Source organism: Acinonyx jubatus, chromosome X (assembly GCF_027475565.1).
Source record: "Acinonyx jubatus isolate Ajub_Pintada_27869175 chromosome X, VMU_Ajub_asm_v1.0, whole genome shotgun sequence".
In the NCBI taxonomy this organism is placed as follows: Eukaryota; Metazoa; Chordata; class Mammalia; order Carnivora; family Felidae; genus Acinonyx; species Acinonyx jubatus.
Genome location: NC_069389.1, coordinates 116,532,604 through 116,538,603, shown reverse-complemented (window position 1 = coordinate 116,538,603; position 6,000 = coordinate 116,532,604). Strand labels below are relative to the sequence as shown.

Here is a 6,000-nt window from a genome sequence, read left to right as displayed (position 1 = left end):
GACTACGATGGAACATTCTGCCGTGTCTATCAGTTGTTTCACTTACGCTCCAGGTGATGAACATCCAGGCTCTTGCTCGTGTGCGAAGTGCTGCTGCGAACAGCCTTCTGCATGTTGCCTATTGTGATGAATAAAAGTTTCTCTTGGGCATTCCCTGGGAGACAAATTGGTGGGCTATGGGTTAAGCAAATGCTCAACTTGACGTGCTAATGCTAAACCATCTCCCAAATTAACTCCATTTAAATCACACTCCCACCAGCAGGTGTGGATGTTGTGAATTGACACCCAGGCCAACACTAGGTGTCATGAGTCCTTTAAATTTTTGCCAATAGCATGGAGGCAGATGGTACCCCTTGTGGTCTTGATTTGCATTTCTGTGATTAATAAGTGGAATATGTCTTTATAATTTTCTCGTTGTTAATACTAAGTGAATACCTCTTACCATGAAAATATGTTTGCTGTAGGTTTTTTCAAAGGTATACTATTAAGTATGTTTCCATCTAGTTTCTAAAAACGCTATTAGAAATGAAATCTTCAAGGGGCGTCCGGGTGGCTCAGTTAAGCGTCCGACTCTTGGTTTTGGCTCAGGTCACAATCTTGCAGTTTGTGGGTTCGAGCCCCGCATCTGGCTCCACGCTGACAGTGCAGAGACTGCTTGGGATTCTCTCTCTCTCTTCCTCTGTCTCTGTCCCTCCACTGCTCGTGCTCTCTCTCTCTCTAAATAAATAAACTTAAAAAAAAGAAACGAAGTCTTTAAGTTATTAGATGCCTTTATTACGAGAGTTTCGTTCTGATTTCCTACCTTGCCAAGGCTCACAGCCATACCCCCCTCCTCACTACTGTCAGAATCCAAGGCTTTAGGTTACTGAGCGTGGCATGCGCCCTCCCACTATTCACGTCTTCATCTCCGTTTACCCTTCTGGTTATTTCCCCTTTGTGGATTTGGACCCCTGCTTTATTATGAATTCAGCTCTGCATTCAAAAAGATTTTTGTTCTATGTTATCCCATATTTCTATGTTTATAAGAGAAGAGTCCATCCACATCACTGAATTCTTCAAACTTTAATGTGAATATGAAGTGCCTGGCGATGTTGGTAAAAATGCAGATTCTGATTGTGTCTTCAGTCCAGCCCAAGACTCTATCGCTAACACGATCTCCGGGAAGGCCTGTGATACTAATCCCTGAACCACCCTTTGAGTAGCAAGCGCCTACGTCGACTATCATAGTGGTGGAAACAGGATTCCAAAATCAGTTTTTGCATCTGGTCTCTGAAGAAAACGGTCTGTAGCGATTTTTTGGCCAGCTCCTCCTGAGTTGCCCTGGAAGCAACATGAAGGTCAAAATCACTGAATAAAACGGTGTGAAAAAAAAAAAAAGCCAATATACAACTTGGAGTCTAATCTTGGCTAACAGCAATTTACTTAAAGCTCTTACATCCTGAATCGGCCAATAGTTTTCAAATAGGAAGTTAACATCATGAGTAAATGTGTATCATAGAACATGAGATTGAAGTTTTCCATATAAATGCCTATGTTGCCCTGATACCTTGATTTGCCAAAATACCGTGGTATGTGATTGGCTCATTTGATCCCTACAACAAACCTGGGAGGCAGATGTAACGATCTCCTCAAACAGCCAAGAGATTTTTGGTGGGTTAGACGGGATGACACTCATGAAAGGATTTACCCACTGCTTGACATGTAAGTAATCCCTCAGGAAAGGTCATTTTTGCTTTCAATATTCAAAACCTTGGTAACATTTAGAAAAGCTTTGTGTAGAGTACTTCATATGCTACTAGAAAAACTCTGGATGATTTTATTTCTAGATGTCATGCTTCTCCTTGCTGTCCATAGATTTTCTTCCAATTGATGATTACTGGTATAGCAGAATGCTTGATTTTTGCATACTTTTTCTGACTACCCCACTTTAACTATATTAATACATGTACCTTTGTATCTATAATCTTATCAACTGTGCTGCACCATTATAACGAAAGTTAAAAATGCTTCACCGTTCTAGGGGCACCTGGGTGGCTCAGTCAGTTAAGCGTCCGACTTCGGCTCAGGTCGTGATCCTGCAGTCCATGAGTTCGAGACCCGCGCCGGGCTCTGTGCTGACAGCTGAGCCTGGAGCCTGCTTCGGATTCTGTGTCTCCCTCTCTTTGCCCCTCTCCTGCTCGTGCTCTGTCTCTCTCTCAAAAACAAATGAACATTAAAAAAAATGCTTCACCATTCTCATTGAATAGTAGCGTGCTCTGCCAACTAGACCAAATCAGATGGAACAATTGCCTTTTTCAGTCTATGTCCCTACCTGGCCACCTCATCTTTTAGACATAGGACCTTTGCCTGTAGTATAAGCTTCCCCAGAGGTTCCTGAAACTTAAATTCAGTACTGACCTTTTGACACAAAAATAGTGATTTATGATTGGGCGACAAGAAAGGTAAACTTATCAGGCGGAATTTCAGAATCAAAATTCTGGGGGCACCTGGGCGGCTCAGTTGGTTGAATGTCTGACTTGGGCTCAGGTCATGATCTCAGTTTGTGGGTTCGAGTCCCATGAAGGGCTCTGTGCTGACAGTGAAGAGCCTGCTTCACACACTCTGTCTCCTTCTCTCTGCCCCTCCACTGCTCATACTCACTCACTCTCTCTGAAAAATAGGTAAACACAAAAAGAAAAATTCTAGATGCAGGCTTCTGCGTTCAAAACAGGATGCCTATGTCTTCTCTATGAATGGGATTCCTTTGACATAGGTTCAAAATAATATGACTTCTTGTTTGATCCTCCAATTAAACTTTACCAAAAATTAACTTATTGCATAGCATTCTTTGATCCTCAAGGGAAATCTGTTACGAGAGAAGGAGTAAGTATCTGGTAGGAGTATAGTGAAGCCCAATGAAATAAATCACGGGAAATTATTTAGCAAAATGCCTGATAAGTTACTGAACATCAGTATATGTTTATTATTTATCTTATTTTTTTAATGTTTTATTTATTTTTGAGAGAGACAGCACATGCAAGTGAGGGAGGGGCAAAGAGAGAGGGAGACAGAATCTGGAGCAGGCTCCGGGCTCTGAGCTGTCAGCACAGAGCCCTACATGGGGCTCGGATGCTTTAATTGACTTAGCCACCAGGCACCCGTGTTTATATTCTGTATATTATTGTTCATATTATGCCTGACCATCTTATGAAATGTGTGGGAACGTCACAATGGAGAATATCCGGGATTTATTCAAGAAAAACACAATGTCAGAAGCTCAAAACAAAGTTTTAATTTCGTTGTCTTCGTTAAGATTTTAAAATATCAAAGCAGGGGCGCCTGGGTGGCGCAGTCGGTTAAGCGTCCGACTTCAGCCAGGTCACGATCTCGAGGTCCGTGAGTTCGAGCCCCGCGTCAGGCTCTGGGCTGATGGCTCAGAGCCTGGAGCCTGTTTCCGATTCTGTGTCTCCCTCTCTCTCTGCCCCTCCCCCGTTCATGCTCTGTCTCTCTCTGTCCCAAAAATAAATAAACGTTGAAAAAAAAAATTAAAAAAAAAATATCAAAGCAATGTTCTTTCATGTTAAATAGGGAAATTACACCAAGGTGAATTTTAAAAGTTTGTTTTTTCCCTTCATTCTTCTCTGGTCTCCACTCCTTATTAATTTTAATTTTTAACAAATGCCTGATGTACCATTTTCTGCGCACAGTGAAACATAGATACATACACACATATGATGGAGATGGTGGTTTTCTCTTGTTTAAAGATGTAATCATTCTATTTACATTTCTCCTGTCTTTTGCCCAATACAAATACTTACATTTTATCTGTACTTTTGCCGATACAGATAAATACGCATATTGACATAAAAAACTTCATGGTTTATGCTTTTAATATTTAATTAAAAAGTTAATCCTTTACTTGCCTTCAAAGTAGTACAAAATAGGAAGTAGCAATAACTTGTACATTTTACATAACATTTGTTTTGACTAATATTCATGTTGACGATTCTGTTTCTTGAATACTTGTTCAGGTTTTGAGATACATCTATGGTTTACATTTTCATAGTTCGATTAAAATCATACTTTGTACCATGACAAATACACTCCTTTTCTCTCCTCTCCCAAAGCTTTTATTTTGCTTTTGAAATAAAATTGGATATATTTAAGGTGTGCAACATGATGACTCGGTATACATAGTGAAATACTACAGTCAAGCTGATGATGGCCAACTCTTCACGTAGTTCCCTTTTTACTGTTTTGTGGTAAGAACACCTGAAACCTACTCTCGTAGCAAATTTCTAAGCATTCAGGATAGTATTATTAACTGTAGTTGTCACGTTGTACATAAAATCTCTAGACTTGTTTATCCGACATAAACACAGCTTTGTATTTTTTTGACTAACATTTCCCTGTTTTCTTCACCTCCCCATCCCTGGTCACTACTATTCTAATCGATGCTTGCGTGTATTTGACTTTCTTAGATCACACGTAAGAGAGACTATAAAGATCTTTTCTTCATGTGTCTGGCTTAATTTCACTTAGCATAATGTCCTCAAGATTCATTCGTATTGTTGCAAATAACAGTATCTCCTTTTTTAAGGCTAAATCTTATTCCATTGTCTATGTATACCATAATTTCTTTACTCGTTTGTCCATCTATGGACATTTAAGTCGTTTTCATATTTTGGCTATTGTGAACAATGCTGCAGTAAACATGAGAATGGAGATTCCTCTTCAAGGTATTGATTTCATTTCCTTTGGATATATATACCCAAAAGTGGTATTACTGGATCCTATGGTAGTTCTATTTTTAGTTTTTTGTGCAAACTCCATACGGTTTTCCATAATGCCTGTACCAATTTATATTGCAACCAGCAGTGTGCAAGTGTTCCCTTTTCTCCTCATCCTTGCCAACACCCATGTTGTATCCTTTTCATAATGGTCATCCTAACAAGTGTGAGGTGATATTAAGGTTTTGATTTGCATTTCCATAAAGAGTCATGACGTTGAGCGTCTTTTCATGTACTTGTTGGCTCTTTGTATGTCTGTTGAAGGTCCTTTGCCCATTTTGTAAATTGTATTATTTGGGATTTTGCCATTGAGTTATAGGAGTTCCTTATATATTTCGGATATTAGCCTTTTAGATATATGTTTTGTAAATGTTTTCTCCCGATCTGTAGGTTTCCTTTATACTTTTTTGTTTCTTTTGTTGTACACATGCTTTTTAATTTGATAGAGTTCCACTAATTTAGTTGTGCGTTTGTTGCCTGAGCTTTTAGTGTCATGTGCCAAAAATCATGGCCAAGGGCAATGCCAAAAAGCTTTTTTCCTATTTTCTTTTCTGGTTTTATGATACCCAATTTCAGGTCTTACACTTAAGTCTTTAATCCGTTTTTCGTTGGTTTTTGTTCATGTTGTAAGGTGAGTGTCCGGCTTCATTCTTTTGTTAGTGGATATTCAGTTTTCCCAGCACCAATTTTAGAGATTGAACTTTCCTCATTGTGTGTTCTCGGCGCCCTTGTAGAAAATTAGTTTACCACGTGTGCTTTGGTTGAATTCTGCACTCTGTTTTGTTCCATTGGTCTTTGTCTTTTTTGTGCCTGTACTATTATCTTTTGATAACTACAGATTTGTAATATAATTTGCAGTCCGGAAGTGTGAAGCCTGAAGCTTTACTCTTCTTGCTCAAGACTACTTTGGCTATTTGGGGTCCTTTGTGCTTCCATACCAATTGTAGGATCTTTTTCTTATTTCTGTGAAAAATAACATTGGAATTTTGATAGAGATTGCATCAAACTGTAGGTCACTTGGGTAGTATGGTCATTTTAACAATATTCTTCAATCCATGAACACGGTATATATTTTCATTTGTTTGTGTCTTCAGTTTCTTTCGTCAATGCCTTACACTTTTCAGTGTTCAGATCTTTCATCTCTTTGGTTAAAATTATTCCGAAGTATTTTATTCTTTTTCATGATGTTGTAAATGAGATTGCTTGTCGCGACCGGCGCGACAAACACCGA

At 39.1% G+C, this 6,000-nt stretch overlaps 1 long non-coding RNA gene across 2 annotated transcripts in view; it reads left to right on the top strand.

Annotated features, from left to right (window-relative positions):
* The first annotated feature begins 840 nt into the window (after positions 1 to 840).
* The window catches only part of LOC113597819 (uncharacterized), a 45,815-nt gene continuing 40,655 nt past the window's right edge, over positions 841 to 6,000 (top strand). For both annotated transcript variants that reach the window (XR_003418577.2, XR_008289882.1), the window contains exons 1-2: positions 841 to 1,701; positions 4,107 to 4,241. This is a non-coding gene — a long non-coding RNA (uncharacterized LOC113597819). The remainder of the gene's footprint in view (positions 1,702 to 4,106; positions 4,242 to 6,000) is intronic.